This window comes from Mustela erminea, chromosome 14 (assembly GCF_009829155.1).
Source record: "Mustela erminea isolate mMusErm1 chromosome 14, mMusErm1.Pri, whole genome shotgun sequence".
In the NCBI taxonomy this organism is placed as follows: domain Eukaryota; kingdom Metazoa; phylum Chordata; class Mammalia; order Carnivora; family Mustelidae; genus Mustela; species Mustela erminea.
In genome coordinates, this window is record NC_045627.1 from 40,605,336 (window position 1) to 40,622,788 (window position 17,453).

Consider the following 17,453-nt stretch of genomic DNA (forward strand, 5'->3'; position numbering starts at 1 on the left):
TTGGAAAATTGTGTAATATCTTGATTTCAATTTAGCATGGCATGTTGGTTAGCAATAAATCTTACTGAGGTATGCAGACAATCCTGCAGGCAGTTTGCAGAACATTGATCAGGTGCAAATTGTATGTATTTTTCTGGCTTCTGAAATTTTCACAGCAAAATGGAATAAATAGATATCACCAAGACCACCACTTCTGAGGTCGTTTTTAATCTGACATAGCAGCATATCACCATGTCTCTTGAAGGAAGTACCTTGACTCTTCTAAAATTCATTATTTGTGTTTTGCTGTTTTAAAGTTCCTCATTTTGTCTGTGATACACAAGAGAAGCAAAAGAACATTGTTAAAACATGTACTTGTACCCTGTAAAGTGCGCTTAATCAACAGTTCATATTAGATTTGAAGACTCTGTAGAAACGTGCAAGAAGATACTAATACTAAACAGTGCTTACTGTGTACCAGGTAACACTCTTAAGTACTTATTATATACAAAACAGTATTATATGAACTCTGAGAAATAAATACTATTATTAACAGAAATTTGCAGATGAAGGAACAGGCCAGAGAAGGTACCTTTGCCAAGAGTGCACAGGAAATGTTGGAACTGGCATTTTAATCCTGGCACACAGGTTAGAGTAGAGCCACAGCATCCCTTTCTAGGCTTCTCATTTACTTGGATGAAATCAGCACACATCTGCAGAATTCTAACATGTAAAGCACTGTATGAGGCACTGTAGAAATTACAAAATACAGATGATACTCAGATGGTAATTAAGATTATCAGTTGAAACATGCCAAGACATGCAGCTATAGGATTCCTTCTCAAATGACCAGTGTGGTAGTGTTCATTTACACAGTGATTGAAATCCTCTTTTCTATAGGAATGGATAATAACCACCACCATTTCAGGGCTCCCGGGATGGTTCAGTGTCTGCCTTCAGCTCAGAGCATGATCCCAGGGTTCTGGGATCGAGCCCCACATTGGGCTCCCTGCTCAGCGGGGAGTCTGCTTTTCCCTTTGTCCCTGCCCCCTGCTTTTGTGTGTGTGTGTGTGTGTGTGTGTGTGTATGCTCTCTCTCTCGTAAATAAAAACAAAATCTTTAAAAAAAAAAAAAAACCCAAAAAACCACCAGCAGCACTCTCTATTACTTACACCTGAGGCAAGCACTACTTAAAGTGCTTTAAATAAAGTTAACTTGCCTATGAGGTGGTACTTCTTTTCATTCTTAGTTTACAGAGGAGGGTATTGAGGCACACAGGGTTAAAGGACTTGCCCAAAGTCACAGAGCTGTTGTGTAGTACAGTCAGGATTCAAACCCAGGCATCTAGACTCTGTTGTCTGTATACTTAACCACTACACTACACAACCTCTTATTTGCCTCATGAAGAAAAACTTCCCTTAAAGGTATTGAAAAGAGGTGCATAGTCCTCTATAAACTTGGACGTCTAAGTAACTTCTTAGTGTTTTTAATAGGAGACGCGGAAAAGACTTAAAATTTATAGTAGGACATCACTTAAGGTGGCTCTTCCCTTGTTCTGAGGTAGAATAAAGTGTATCTTTTTAAGATGTTCATGCTGCTGGGCGCCTGGGTGGCTCAGTGGGTTAAGCCGCTGCCTTCGGCTCAGGTCATGATCTCAGGGTCCTGGGATCGAGTTCCGCGTCGGGCTCTCTGCTCGGCAGGGAGCCTGCTTCCCTCTCTCTGCCTGCCTTTCCATCTACTTGTGATTTCTCTCTGTCAAATAAATAAATAAAATCTTTAAAAAAAAAAAAAAAAAAGATGTTCATGCTGCTAATAATGTTCTGAGATTCAAAGCCCCTGAGAAGTTCTGATACTTAATTTGCTTAACCCTCAGTTTCTCAAGATGATTTGATGGTGGGCCCTCCTCCCCCTCCCTTCTCTTCATAACAGCCATTCACTTGTCTAGACATCTTTGGATTTGGTCAAACGGAGTTTGGATTGTGCTAAAGTAAAGGTTATACAACCAGTCTCTTTCCTAATTTCTCCCAGATACACATCCCAAAGGAAACCATTGACTAATTGAAGTTACAGTTTGTGGTTCAGAGTAGAAAACCAAAAAGTATCACATTTCATTTGTCTACCATGAATTAACTCAGTAAAACTGTTGTATGATAATTCAACTAAAGAATAAAATTTTAGAGTTGCAAGTGAACTTTAAGATCACCAAGTTCATGTGTTGTTCTTACTGATTTATTTATCCATTTTAGAGAACAAGAGAGAGTGGGAGAGGAAGAGAGAGTCCCAAGCAGATTCTGTGCTGAGTGCAGAGCCTGATGCAGGGCTTGATCCCACGACCCCAATATCCCGACCCAAGGCAAAACCAAAAGTCAGACGCTCAACTGTCTGTGCCACTCATGTGACCCCAATATGTGGGGTTTTTTTTTTCCCAATATGTGTTTTAAGCTAAAGTCCAAGGACTGTTTTCAGGGGGTTGTGAACCTCTGAAATTTTATGCAAATTGTTGGGCTTATATGCTTTTGAGTATTTTTCTGCAGTTTCTACCCCTCCCCTCCTTCAACAGGTCATTTGACTCAGGCCAGTGGTTCCCAGACTTCACTGCACGTTTGAATCCTCAGAGGAACATTTAGAAATTCTGAAGCCCAGATCACACCCCGCACCTGTTTAATCAGTGCTGGGGGTGGGAGCCAGGTGTTAGAACTTTTTCTTCTTCTTCTTCTCCTCCTCCTCCTCCTGCTTATTCTTCTTCTTTAAGATTTTATGTATTTATTTGACAGAGAAAGACAGTGAGAGAGGGAACTGAAGCAGGGACATTGGGAGAGGGAGGGAGAACCAGGCTCCCCGCTGAGCAGGAAGCCCAATGTGGGGCTCAATCCCATGACCCTGGGATCATGACCCCAGCCAAAGGCAGGCATGTAATGACTGAGCCACCTGGCACCCCAGGCATTAGAACTTCTTGAAAAGCTCCAGATAATGCCAGCGTGCAGCAAAAGTTTGGGACTCACTGCCCGAGGCTAACTTTATGGGCTAGAGTCTCTTCAGGTGCTTGAGGAAACCATCTAGATGTATTAATTGGGTGAGGCCCTGGTTTCTGCTGAGAGGGATCTTCTAGATTATTCTAAAGGAAAAGTCTCTGGAGCCAGAATACTTCGTTCACGTCCTGACTTTTCTGCTGGCCAAGTCCAGTCTGTGCCTCAGTTTCCTCAGCTGACAAATGGAGATAATAGCACAGACTGAATGGGGATTGTTTGCTCCAAATGCATGGCCCTCAGAGAGCTAGTGCGCTTTTCCTAGGCCATGATAGAAGGGGCCGCTGAGCAGAGTCCAGGTTGTGGAACGGGCAGTGGTCCTTCTGCTCTTGAGGGAAAAGCGTAAATTGGTGTCCTTACCCCCTTCTAATGAAGACCTTACCTGTTGGATGCTTGCTGTACTTGCATATGCCATGAGTGGCTAAAATCCACATTTCTGTGTTGTTGCGTCCCCACTTGTTAGTTAAGCAGTCAGAAGAAGAGTATGTTTTCAGAGAAATACCTGTTCACTGGATAGACTTTGAAAAATACAGAAAGGTTCAGGGGCGATATACCCTGACTACAGATGACACTCCAAAAATAACTACTGTTAAAAACTTTGTATGTCCTTCTACTCTTTTGTTCCCCTACATGTATGTATTTGTTATATTTAAATAAAAAGAGGACTGTCTTAGCTATGTAATTTTATATGTTGCTTTCTACATTTAAAATCTGTTGTGAACCTTTTTCTGTATTGTTGCTTACTCTTTGCAGTGTGACTTTAAATGGCCGGAGGTATTTCCTCTGACTTTGTTTTTCAACATGTAGGATGTTCCTAACAGTTTTGCTGTTACAGATAATACTGCTACTAAAAATTTGTGTGTACAAAGGTAATTATTTTCCATAGGATAGGTTATTGGAGGAGGTACATAAACATGGTACATAAACATGGAGGAGGTACATAAACATGGAACATAAACATGAATTATGTTTCTAAGACTTTGGAACATAATGTCAAAATGTCGGCAGAGTATGAGAGGTTTTGGGCATCCACTTGGCTTCCTAGCCCCCCTTTTTATCTTGCTAATGTGGTGGAGGGAAAAGTGGACCCCCATTACTTTCCTTTGCATTTCTTTGACTGTGAATAACTCGAACATGTTTTGTATTTAATGGTCGTTGTTCAGTAACTGTATTGTGATTATCTCCCCATGGTTCTTCCTGTATCCCGGAGGCAGCCATCTTCAACTTTCTCAGCCATATTTAGTCATTTCTTCTGGAAGATAGAGTTTTATATTTTTAAACAACATTCTTATAATGCTATTTCTTCTTCTTTTTTTTTTTAATGATTTTTATTAACATATAATGTATTATTTGCTTCAGGGGTACAGGTCTGTGAATCATCAATCTTACACAATTCACCGCACTCAGCATAGCACATACCCTCCCCAATATCCACAACCCAACCAACCCTATCCCTCTACCCCCCAGCAACCCTCAGTTTGTTTTCTGAGATGAAGAGTCTCTTATGGTTTGTCTCCCTCCCGATCCCATCTTGTTACAATGCTGTTTCTTAAGTTTCAATTTTAGACATTTTCTGTTGACTTCTTACTGAGTGAAAATAAGGATAAGGTCTCTTACATGCATATTCCCTTCCCTTTCCCATTGCCTTTCATCTCACTGTTAAACCTTCATTTTTGCTTAGGTCAGTATTTGTAGTCAGTGTTTATATTTTTCTAAGTATGCAAATACTACTGTGGTGGAGCCATGAAGGATACTGTATACTATAACCAATTTTTGTGATTTTTTCTTGGTTATTTTTAGGATGTTCTTCATCCTGAATTGAGAGAAGGCATTTACTAACATTTCCTCTTTTTTAAAAAATATTTATTTGTCTTTAGTACTTTTATACTTAAGTCATTAAAATTGTAATTTTTCGGGGCGCCTGGGTGGCTTAGACGGTTAAGCCTCTGCCTTCGGCTCAGGTCATGATCTCAGCATCCTGGAATCAAGCCCCACATCAGCTCTCTGCACAGCAGGGAGCTTGCTTCCCCTTCCCTCTGCCTGCCTCTCTGCCTACTTGTGATCTCTCTCTCTCTGTCAAATGAATAAATAAAATCTTTAAAAAAAAGTTGTAATTTTTCTTTTGATAAGTGCTGTAAAGATTTGGTTTTTGTTTGTTTGCTTTAATAGTGAACTGATTGTTTCAGTATCATATAATTCTTACTTTCCCCACTAATTTATGATGTCTTTAGAAAATTATATAGTAACTTTGTATCTATCAGAAATCCAGATCTCTCTTAATACAGTTTCACTTTTGCCTTTGAAAATTTTAATTAAATTAACTTTCCAACTTTATTTCACTTAACCTTATTTAACCTGTGGATCTCTTGGTCTCTAGTTTTCCTTTGGAATGTCGGAGAGGAGGGGGGAGGCAAGATGTAAGTGGCCTCCATGGTATGGTATTCCCATTTCCAGGGATTTAAGGAATACGTAATTTCTTGAAATCATTAGCCTCCTTAAAGGGGTGCTAGAGGTCTTAGCTATCCCTATATGTCAGCCAGCCTGTCACTAACTTCTGATCATTTTGTGAAGTTGAGGATTCCGAAAAGGGTTTAACTGATTAGCTATTGGCTTTAATGGTGTAAAAGGGCATTTGTCAGAGATCCTTGCTGCATTAAATCTGACATAGTTGTAAGAGAGTGGGTTTCTTGTTGGGTGTGCCTTGAGCTGTTGCCTATCACACTCTGGCCCTACCCTGCCACCTGACCTTTCCAGCGACCTCACTCTCATTTAGTGTTCCTCAGAGATTTATACTGGGCTGTAAATTTACTAAATTTACTTTTTAAAAACTGGTTTCTAATTTCATTCCATTGCGGTCAGAGAACATAGTTTGTAGGATTTCAATCCCTTTTTATTGACTGAGGCTTGCTTTATGGCTTAACCTGTGTTGTGTCCTAAAAAATGTTCCATGTGCACTTGAGAAGAAGGTGTAATCTGGGGGCACCTGGGTGGCTCAGTGGGTTAAAGCCTCTGCCTTTGGCTCCAGTCATGATCCCAGGGTCCTCGGATTGAGCCCCAGATCAGGCTCTCTGCTCAGCAGGGAGCCTGCTCCGCCCCCCGACCCCTGCCACCCCACGCTGCTCCCCACCTGCCTTTCTGCCTACTTGTGATCTGTCAAATAAGTAAGTAAATAAATAAATAAATAAAATCTTTAAAAAAAATGTATTCTGCTGTTGTTGACTGGAGACATCTGTAGATGTTGGTTAGATCTAGTTGGTTTGTAGCGCTGTTCAAGACTTCTGTTTGTTGATTATTATTGAAGGTATAATATTGTCTCTTCTTTCAGTATTCATTTTTCTTAACCTGTTTTGAGGCCCTGTTGTTAAATGCATATGTATTTATAATTGCAATGTTTTCTTCGTTTATGGACCCTTTCATAATTATACAGTGTCCTTTTTTTTGTCCCTAGTAACAAGTTTTTTAAAAAGACTTCTTTATTTACTTGAGAGAGAAAAAGCTGGGGGTGGGGAGGGGCAGAGAGAGAGGGAGAGAGACTCTTTATACAGACTCTGCATTGACAACAAGCCCCACACAGAACTCGATCTCATGACCCTGAGCTCCAGACCTGAGCCAAAACCAAGAGTTGAAGCAGACACTTAAGCAACTGCACCATCCAGGCACCCCTCTAGTAACAACTTTTATGTTAAAGTCTGTTTCCTGATATTAAGGTAGCCATTACTGTTTGCGTGATATGGCTTTTTCTATGATGTTAATGAACACTAGTGATGGTGAAGATGCTTTTGGGGGAATACTTCAATATCTCCCCATTAAACACAGTGCTGGCTTATGCAGCTATTACTTAAAGAAGTTTTATCAAGTGTGAATTTTTAATTTTACCAAATATCTTTTCAGGTTTTAGGAAGATAAGATTTTTCTCCTTTAATCTTTCCTGTGATTAGTTATAATAACCAATTTCCTAATACTTAACCATCCTTGTTTGCAGAGTATGAGTACCACATGTTCATGGTGTATTATTAGTTTAATGGGTGACAGTCCTTTGAGTAGTAAATTTTCCTGGTATATTTTAGAATTTCAGTCTTAATAAATATACCCCCAGCATTTTTTTTTTTAAGATTTTATTTATTTATTTGACAGAGAGAGAGATCACAAGTAGGCAGAGAGGCAGGCAGAGAGAGAGGAGGAAGCAGGCTCCCTGCTGAGCAGAGAGCCCGATGTGGGACTCGATCCCAGGACCCCAAGATCATGACCTGAGCCGAAGGCAGCGGCTTAACCCACTGAGCCACCCAGGCGCCCCCTACCCCCAGCATTTTATAAACATTTCTATTGAGTAAAGAAGTGTCCTTACTTAAGCTTATTCCCTGTTGCCAGTCCTTTTGTTATGCTCCTATTAGGGGACCAGATTGTATGTGTGTGCACATGCGGACGGGTGTGTGTGGCCATGTTTATGTGTGAGAGAGAGGAGGAGGGGGAGTCAGGGAGAGGGAAAGAGAGTCCAGTATCCTACAGGAGAGAGAAAACACCATCCTTGGTTTTAGGAGCTGTGATGTGATACATTGTAATGCATGGTGTATCTAAATCTGTGTTGTAACAATAATGTAATAGTTTATAATTTAAGCTAAATATTTTTTACCATTAAATCAAACCCAAATATGCCTTAGTGAGTGATGACACTGAAGACATAACGTGGCAGCATAATATGATTGAAAGAATATGGGCATTTTAAGTTTAAAATGTATACTTTTTTGACTTTTAGGAAGTTTTTAAAATTTACAGTTTTTAACTTTTAAGAAGTTATAAAAGTAATACCTAATGTCAATTTTTTTTTTTTTTTAATTTATCAGAGAGAGTGAGAGGGGGAGAGAGCAAGCACAGGCAGACAGAATGGCAGGCAGAGGCAGAGGGAGAAGCAGGTTCCCCGCAGAGCAAGGAGCCCGATGTGGGATCCCAGGACGCTGGGATCATGACCTGAGCTGAATCAGGCAGCTGCCTAACCAACTGAGCCACCCAGGCGTCCCCTAATGTCAAAAATTTTAACGTATAAAGTAAAAAGTAAGAGGAGTTCTTTGGTCCTTTGTGTTCTTCCTCTTACCCAGCCTTCCAAAGACAGCCATAGTTAGTGATTTGTTTGTATTTTTCAAAGCCCTTCAAAGCAGTTGTAAATAACTATTATGTATACATTTGCATATATGTCTTAACAAAAAATAGATTCCTACTTTTGGTGGGGTTTTTTGGTTCTTTTGAAAAATCTTTTTTTGTTGTTGTTTTTTTGTTTTTGGAGTATATAAGAAATTATGAGTGCGTTCTTCTTGGGAAAGTTCTAGTGATAGGAAGAAAACAATGGCCCAAACAAACTAACTCCCTGAGTTTCAGTCATCTCATCTGGAAAATGGGAATAAAAATTATTCTTCATGGGGCTGTCAATTAGGATTTAGTGAGATGATGTATTTAAGCTCCTAGCACAGTGTCTGTTCAATACAAGAGATGAGCTAGTTATTTTGAACATGTATCACCTCTGGAATTTTTAATGAAGCACAATTTGACATATAACTGTAGGATGTAACAGTCATCTTTTGACTTACTTTCGTCTTCATTCAAGGCCTTGTAAAAAAGAGAAGGTCTTACATACTTTCCTTCATAGCTTTGTGTGCTATCAGTCTAAGTTTAATAGCAGAGTTTTTTTTCCTTCTTTATTAATTATTTACATCATCTGTCCCCTTGTTCCTCTCAAGCTGTTAATCAGTTCATTGTTTTCAAACCAAAATGTGCCTCCTTCACAAGTTCTGCCAGTTTCATATACTATCTGTATTGAGTATATTTTTAATATTTTCTCTCAGATTGCCTCACCAAACAGGTATAACAAATGAAATGCCATCTGGAACCTGGTTTCTAGACCAGATATTGGGGATAATTAGATAATTTAAATTTGGACTAAATATTAGGGGAAATTAAGGCATTGATCTTCTTCATATAATAATGGCATTTTGGTTATCTGAGATCATGTCCTTGTAAGTTAAGATACGCCTTCTGAAATACCTAATGGTGAAGGGTCATGCTGATGCAACTTACTTTTCTTTTTTCTTTTTTCTTTTTTTTTTAAGATTTTATTTATTTATTTGACAGAGAGCGATCACAGGTAGGCAGAGAGGCTGGCAGAGAGAGAGAGAGAGAGAGAGGGAAGCAGGCTCCCTGCCGAGCAGAAGCCCCATGCGGGACTAGATCCCAGGACCCTGAGATCATGACCTGAGCTGAAGGCAGCGGCTTAACCCACTGAGCCACCCAGGCGCCCCGCAACTTACTTTTAAATGGTTTAACAATAACCATAACAGGTGTGTGTACAAACATATATGTATAAGTAGAGATGAAGATGTGGATAAAGATATGAGGCAGAAATGTTAATTTGTGGATCTAGGTGAAGGGTGTACAAGCATTGATTGTACTACAACTTTTCTGTAGGCTCAAAATATTTCACTATGTAAATTTGAAATAAATGTAGTTAGAATACTTACTAAAAATTAAATCACCTCATTTTCTTTATTTTAATAGATCTACTGAAAAAGGAAACTTTGTTATTGCCATAAGTAGAAAACAAGCATTCCTTGTCATAAATAGAAGGTAACTGTAAAAGTTACTTTCAGAAGTTCCCTTAAAATGTGGCTGGATACTTTATCTGCCAAGGCTCTGAGCCTGAGGCCTGCGCTTTCAAAGGAACATTAACAAACATTACAGAGGTGTTAAAGACATATTAGCACCAAACTGAGACTTTCTCCTTGACTTAATGGGAAAGTATGAAAGAAAATTGAAAAAGGAACAGCTTTATCACTCTGTGTGATTCAGGTCAGCTCAAAGCATCACCATACTTGGGAAATGCTGCCTCCATTGATACAAGTCTAGTATGTGAGGAGGAAAATGAACTTCTACATTGGATTCTGTTTATAATGCTCTGGTATGTTGAATTATCATTATTGTTACTTGGTAGTTTTGATGACTACAGATGCATGTTTAGCTGAATGGTATCCTGGCCAAAGGCAGATAGCAGGTTTTGCAGTCTAAATTGTTACTGGTTTTTTGATCTGAGGTTGCTCTTGTGGTTGGGGTTTTGCTGGCTTGCTTGTTCTCTCTCTCTCTCTCTCCTTTCTTGCTGTATTCCTGCTGTTACTTGGAAGCGTCTAGGTTGCTTTGCCTCTTGAACAATGAAAGGATCCAGATCGAGTCTGCCTCACATTTTGTTATCCCAGTACAAGACTCAATTGAATAAAACATATTACCCATCTGGCCTGGAAATCTCAGTGGCACTCAAAATAACTTACTAACAAGTTGTTGGATCATGATATCTTGATTTTCTGAAAGTTCAGCTTCTTTTTAGCTGTTGCTAAGAGAGAAATTTCATTGACATGAGGGACACGAGGACATGTCTGCATGCTGCCAGTTGTTTTATAGGCATTTGGCTCTGCCGCCTTGCAGATGGTTAGACTCTGGGTGGTGGGTAAGTGTGTGCTGATTATCTTATTGAATTAAGGTAACCTTTTGTCGTTCATTGAATTCTGCAGACCAGTTGGTCAGTGAGCAGCTGCTCTGTGTGGCTTGGTTTGAGTTTTGAAGTACACAAAGACCATCTTAAAGGGTGGTCAGTCTAATCCAGGTATTCAACAAAGCACTAGTAAAAGCCTTCTTCTCTTTTGACACTGTTTTCTGTTCTGATGGAAGTGAATGAACAAAAACGTTTTTACTTTTTGCTCAATTAACTAAATGATTAAAGTAATGGTTTTTTGAATGTTCGGCTGAATGCTTCAGAATTTTTTTTTTTAAGTTTGTTTTAAGTTGAAGAAAATATCCTAATATTTGATGTTAGAAGCATTCTAATTTAATGGCAGAGTGTATGTTTGAAGATGCATGGAAGACTGATGGAATTGTTTTTTAAGTTTATTTTCACAAATAGTCTTGGAACTAAAGCATAACCTCAGTGATGTCATTCTGGGCAAATTCCATCTGTGTTAATCTATCATATTTTTATATGGATTCTACCTCAGTTTCTGGACTGGTTCAGGAGGCTGCTTTTTTCTGTCTTCTCTTCTCCTTTTCTCTTTTCTTCTCCTCTCCAAGTAAATATGGGGCTCGAACTCATGACCCCAAGATTAAGAGTTGTATAGTCTATTTACTCAGCTAGTCAGCTGCCCCAGGAGGCTTCATTTTTAATAAAGGCATCCTTAATTGTTTTTAGTAAATTGTGGAAATTTTGTGGCTCATTTCTCCTTCAGGAAAACTTTTTCTTGGACTGATCTTTTTTGTTTTGCTCTGGGTACAGTGTAGGTGTCCTCAGAGAAGCCACTCATTGATTTACTTATTGTCAGAGAGAAATCATTTAATAGTGATTGGTGAGGAGCCATCTGATTTCTCTAGTCTGTTATCTGTTGGGCCTGGGAGACTTTTGATTCAGAGCCCACTTTTTCATTTGGTTTGGTATGTGAGTGATAATCATAATGCCTGTCAAACATTGAGTATGCTCGTATTCTGTGCTGGGCGCTGGACTGAGCTCTCTGTGTTCTTTCTAACAACTTTATGAGGCAGGTCCTATTAATTCCTTCTCAGAGATGACAAAACAGCCTCCCAGGGAGGGTAAGTAACCTGTCCAGTATCACACAGCTAATTAGTGCCTGGGCTGTATTGGAGAAGAGGCTCTTAGCAGAACATTTTGTTCTGCCCTGCTGTTGTTGTTGTTTTAAAGATTGGAGAGGGGGTGGGAGGGGGCAGAGGGAGAGAGAGAATCTCAAGCAAACTCCCCACTGAGCTAAAATCAGGAGTCGGTTCTCAATGCACTGAGCCACCCAGGCTACCCTACTGTTACTTTAATGAAGATCAGTCTTGTTACAGAGCTAGTTTTTTGGTCAAGCCTAAAAGCAAACTAAAGGTTCTCTTTTAGGGTATTAGATTCTGTGTTGATGCTTGTCATAATTATGGTAGAAATAATATTCCAACATTAAAAAACTTTTTTGAAATGTGAACACTGTCCATAATCTTAGCACCCTAACGCAACTGTTTTGTTTTTGGTTTTCTCTTCTGGATTTCTCTATGTGCATGTCCTTTTCTATGACTATCTTCTTCTGCTTTTGAAAAAAATGCTATTATTTCACAAATACTTCCCATTTTATTTTTAGAGTTTATTTATTTAAGTAATTTCTATACCCAACATGGGGGTTGAACTCACAACCCCGAGATTAAGTCAATGCTCTTCTGACTGAGCTAGCCAGGCGTGCCAATATTTTCCATTTTAAATGAGATTCGTTATAAAGGCTTTTCCTAATCTTTTGAACCTCTCATCTAAATGAAGTCTCTTTAGTAATTCCAAGAAGTGTCCCATACTTTTTCTTATTAGCCCTTTTTACTGTCTATAATTATGTATTTATTTTTCTTGTTAGTTTTAAACTTCTTGTCCCCTCCAGATGGAAAAGCTCCACAAACAGAGAGAGCTTCTCTCTCTGCTCACCTCTGTTGAATGAGTGCAAGTAGTTACATTATTTATTAGCTAAAATTAGGTTTCCGTTTGTCTCTTAACTCCAACACACAGACATGCAATCTGTCCAGAAACCGTTGGACAGATTTTCACTGAACTTAGAGGGCTTTTGGAGAGTGTGTTTAGGATGATCAGGAGACACCTGTCATATGTTCCTGATCCTGCATTAGAGCTACTATAGAGACATTTTAAATGTGAGACCTAAATTGAAAGTCCAAAGGGCGGGTTATTGGAATGGCAGACGTTGGTTTGCATTTCACAGTTGAAAGCTTCTCATTTGGGCTGCTCTGTATCTTGATCTGTGATAAGCAGCAGCAAGAACCTATTTAATGATGACCAGAGGTCTCCCTATCAGATACCAGCTACTTTCAGATAGATCCATTTGCTCTCTTTGTTTTCATTTTGCTTGCTTGAACTTAAATTATCTGTTGAAAGGGTTTATTTTAATTGCCATTTCTCTCCTTCCAAACACTTTTATGAGCTAATGAAACAGATTAAACAATTGCAAATGTTTGTAGTGTGAAAGACCTTAGGGTTTGTCACTATGTATGACTAGAATTCGGTTGAAAGAAAGGATTATGTTACATGTAACCCTATGGCGTATATAATGATGATTCGGAAGGTCTAAACTAAATCAGACACTTCAGGCGTGTAAGAAAGCCAACCGCCTGGTATTATAAAAATCTTAACAAGGATAATGTGTACATAACTGCAGATGGAAAAAAAAAAAAAAGGAAGAGTCAAATTAAAACAAAGTCATATTTATTTATTTCTAAAAGATTATTTATTTGTTTGTTTGTTTATCAGAGAGAGAGAGCGCGGGCACACAAGCAGGCAGAGTGGCAGGCAGAGGCGGAGAGAGAAACAGGCTCCCTGCCGAGCAAGGAGCCCAGTGCAGGACTCCATCCCAGAGCCCTGGAATCATGGCCTGAGCTGAAGGCAGCACCATAACCGACTGAGCCATCCAGTTGTCCCAACAAAGTCATATTTAATATTTGACACTTGAAAGAATAGTTCTGAATTGGGGGTGGAAGATCAGCCGTTGAGTGTTTGGAGAGCAAGTGGAAAACGAGTTAATTTCAGTCACCCTTCACTTTAGTTCTGCCCTGCAGGCTCTGTACCACCAAGGCCTGCTTATTTCTTCTGTAAGCTCACCCTTCTGCACCCTACGGATTCGTCTCCAGCCCTTCCTCTCTCTTTCGTACTATGCCATGTCATGATCCGCATGGCAGAATGTTTGCTGAGTAACCACAAGCTCTGGAACCTGTGCCGAACATTAAACCAGCAGGTAGACAGGCCTCCTGTCCTGCCAGGGTCCATGCACAGCTGTGTGTGTCATGCTGAGGCCAGGAGCCTAGAAGAGCACAAGAAGGAGACTACCACCAAGATTAACTAGCAGATTAACTACCCTCTGGTAGCCACAGGCTTCATGGCCAGAATGTCGCCGCCTCTGCTGCTTCTGCTTTTTTCTCTTAATTGAGGTGTAATTGGCATACTGCATTACAGTAGTTTCAGGTGTACAGCATAATGATGGGATATTTGTATGTATTATGAAATGGTCACTGCAGCAAATCTACTTAGCAGCTGTCACCATATGTAGTTAGAGAATTTTTTTTTTTCTTGTGGTGAGAACTTTCTCACCTCTTCTTTGACAGTATTCTTGCCGCTAGTAATTTCTCCTCTGAACCATTGTGGTATTATGATCTTATTGTCTGTTTTCCTCATTAGTACTGTCTGTAACTCCTCAATTCCGTGGGCTTTGACAGTCTAGGCTGGTTGTAAGTTTCTTGGAGAGGGAGACTGTTTCTTTTTTTTTTTTTTTTTTTTTTTTTTAAAAGTTTCTATTTTGTTCACTGGTGCTGAATAACAAGTGCACTCCTTAATCCCTGTCACCAATTCATCCATCTCTCCCAGCCACCTCTTCTCTGGTAACCGTCAGTTTCATCTCTATAGTTAAGAGTCTGTTAGTTTGTCTGCCTGCCTGCCTGCCTGCCTGTCTTTTACTTTTTTCCCCTTCGCTCTTCCATTTAGTTAAACTCCACACATGAGTGAAATCACATGGTATTTGTCTTTCTCAGACTGACTTATTTCGCTTAGCATTATACTCTCTAGCTGCATCTAGTTGTTGCAAATGGCAAGATATTATTCTTTTTTATGGCCAAATAATATTCCATTATATATAATATATATATCACTTTTTTTTTTTTTAAAGTTTGTTTATTTGACAGACAGAAATCACAAGTAGACAGGCAGGCAGAGAAAGAGGGGTAAGCAGGTTCCACACTGAGCAGAGAGCCCGATGTGGGGCTGGATCCCAGGATCCTGAGATCATGACCAGAGCCGAAGGCAGAGGCTTAACTCACTGAGCCACTCAGGCGCCCCTGTATATCACTTCTTTATCCATTCATCATTTGATGGACAGTTGGGCTGCTTCCATATCTTGGCTATTGTATATAATGCTGCTATAACATATGTCATAGGGTGACCCTTTGAATTAGTTTTTTTGTATTAGTGTTTTTGTATTCTTAGTGTTTTTGTATTGTGTGATTGCTGGGTCATAGAGTAGCTCTATTTTTAGCTTTCTGAGGGATCTCCATACTGTTTTCCAGAATGGCTGTATCAGTTTGCATTCCTACCAACAGTGCAAGAGGTTCCTTTTTCTCCACATTCTTGCCAACACCTGTATTTTTTGTGTCTGTGATTTTAGCCATTCTGACACTTGTGAGGTGATACCTCATTGTAGTTTTGATTTGCATTGTTGATGATAAGTGATGAGTATTTTTTCATCTGTCTGCAGGCCATCTTCTTTGGAGAAATGTCTGTTCATGTCTTCTGCCCAATTTTTAATAGGATTATTTTTGTTTTGGGAGGTATTGAGCTGTATCAGTTCTTTACATATTTTGGATACTTAACCCTTTTGCAAATATCTTCTCCCATTCAGTAAGTTGTCTTTTAGTTACCTTTGGTTGTTGATTGTCCTTTGCTATGCAGAAGCTTTTTATTTTGATGAAGTCTCAGTATTTTATTTTTGCTTTTGTTCCCTTGCCTCAGGTTACCTATCTAGAAAAACGTAGTTAGAGAAGGTACTGCCTGTACTCTCTTCTAGGATTTTTATGGTTTTAGGTCCCACACGTAGCTCTTTAATCATTTTGAACTATTTTTGTCAGTGGTATAAAAAAGTGCTCCAGTTTCATTCTTTTGCTTGTAGCTGTCCAGTTTTCCCAGCACCATGTGTTAAAGAGCCTGTCTTTTTCCCATTGGATATTTTTTCCAGCTTTGTTGAAGATTAATTGGCCATGTAATTTTGAGTTTATTTCTGGGTTTTCTATTCTGTTCGATTGATTTATGTGTCTCTTTGTGCCAGTACCATACTGTTTTCATCACTACAGCTTTGGAGTATAACCTAAAGTCCGGAATTGAGATGCCTCCAGCTTTTGCTTTTCAAGATTGCTTTGGCTGTTCGGGGTCTTTTGTGTCCATGCAAATTTTAGGATTCTGTGAAAAATGCTGTTGGTATTTTGATAGGGAATACAGTAAACTATAGATTGCTTTGGGTAGTATGAAGCATGAAATATCTTTCCATTTCTTTGTGTCATCTTCAATTTCTTTCATCAGTGTTTTATAGCTTTTAGAGTATAGGTCTTTCAACTCTTTGGTTAGGTTTGTCCCTGGGTATCTTAATTATTTTTGGTGCAGTTGTAAATGGGTTTTTCTTCTTAATTTCTCTTGTTGCTGTTTCATTATTGGTATATAGAAATGCAACAGATTTCTGTAGATTGATTTTTGTATCCTATGACTTTACTGAGCTTATCAGCTCTAGTGTTTTGGTGGTCTTTCAGAGTTTCTGTATATACTTTCTTGTCATCTGCAAATAGTTTTACTTCTTCTGTACTGATTTCGATGCTTTTTATTTCATTTTGTTGTCTGATTGCTGGGGCTAGGACGCTGTTGAATAAATGGGTTGACAGAGGGCATCCTTGTCCTATTCCTGACCTTAGGCGTAAAGCTCTCAGTTTTTCCCCATTAAGGAAGATGTTAGCTTTGGGTTTTTCATATATGGCCTTAATCCCTCTAAGCCTACTTTGTTGAGGGTTTTTTTTTTATCATAAGTGGATGTTGTATTTTGTCAAGTGCTTTTTCTGTGGGTAGAGACTATATATTAAACTTATTTTTATCACCCACACTGCCTACCACAGGAACATACTTGATTCTTTTTTTTTTTCAAAAAAACCTATAGCATCTCAGAGTTCAAAGACACTTATGGGCTGTGTAGCTGAACCCATGCTTGAATTGCTTCTGCACAGCCCTCACAAATAGTCATGTAGCCTCTGCCGCAATGTTGCAAGGTTAGGAGCTCCTGTACCCAGAAGCAGCTTTTGTCTGTAGGTTGTGTTATTGTCTACTTGTATATTTGGAACTGCTTTCTGCTCTGGGTCTATATAGGGCTGAATAGGAGGGAGAAGGGAACTACTGAGTACCTGGACATGCCAGACCCAATCCTGGACATTTTACTTACTTTGGTGGGTTTGTGGTGGCGGCGGAGGGGGGGGGTAATTTGTGTGTGTTTTAGGTTTTTTATTATAATTCCAGTATATTTAACATACAGTGTTTTATAAGTTTCGGGTGTACAGTATAGTGACTCCAACAATTCTGTGTATTACCCAGTGCTCATTATGATAGGTGTTTAGGTTGCTCTTTTTTTTTTTTTTTTTCTTTTTTAAGAGAGGGAAGGAGGGAGGGAGAGAGACCCCCTGTGAGTGGGGTGGGGGATGGGGAGGGGCAGAGGGAGAGAGAATCTTAGGCAGGTGGAATCCAGTGCGGGACTCCCATCTCAAAAGCCTGAGATTATGACCTGAGTGAGACCAAGAGTTGGATGCTTAACAAGCTGAGCCACCCAGGTGCCCCGGTGTTTAGGTTACTTCTAATCAAGGATAATTTAT

The 17,453-nt window shown here is 39.4% G+C and overlaps 1 protein-coding gene across 5 annotated transcripts in view; it reads left to right on the plus strand.

Moving 5' to 3' along the window:
* Window positions 1-17,453, plus strand: part of KAT6B (lysine acetyltransferase 6B) — a 188,144-nt gene that overhangs the window by 26,014 nt on the left and 144,677 nt on the right. The gene's annotated exons all lie outside the window — the stretch shown is intronic.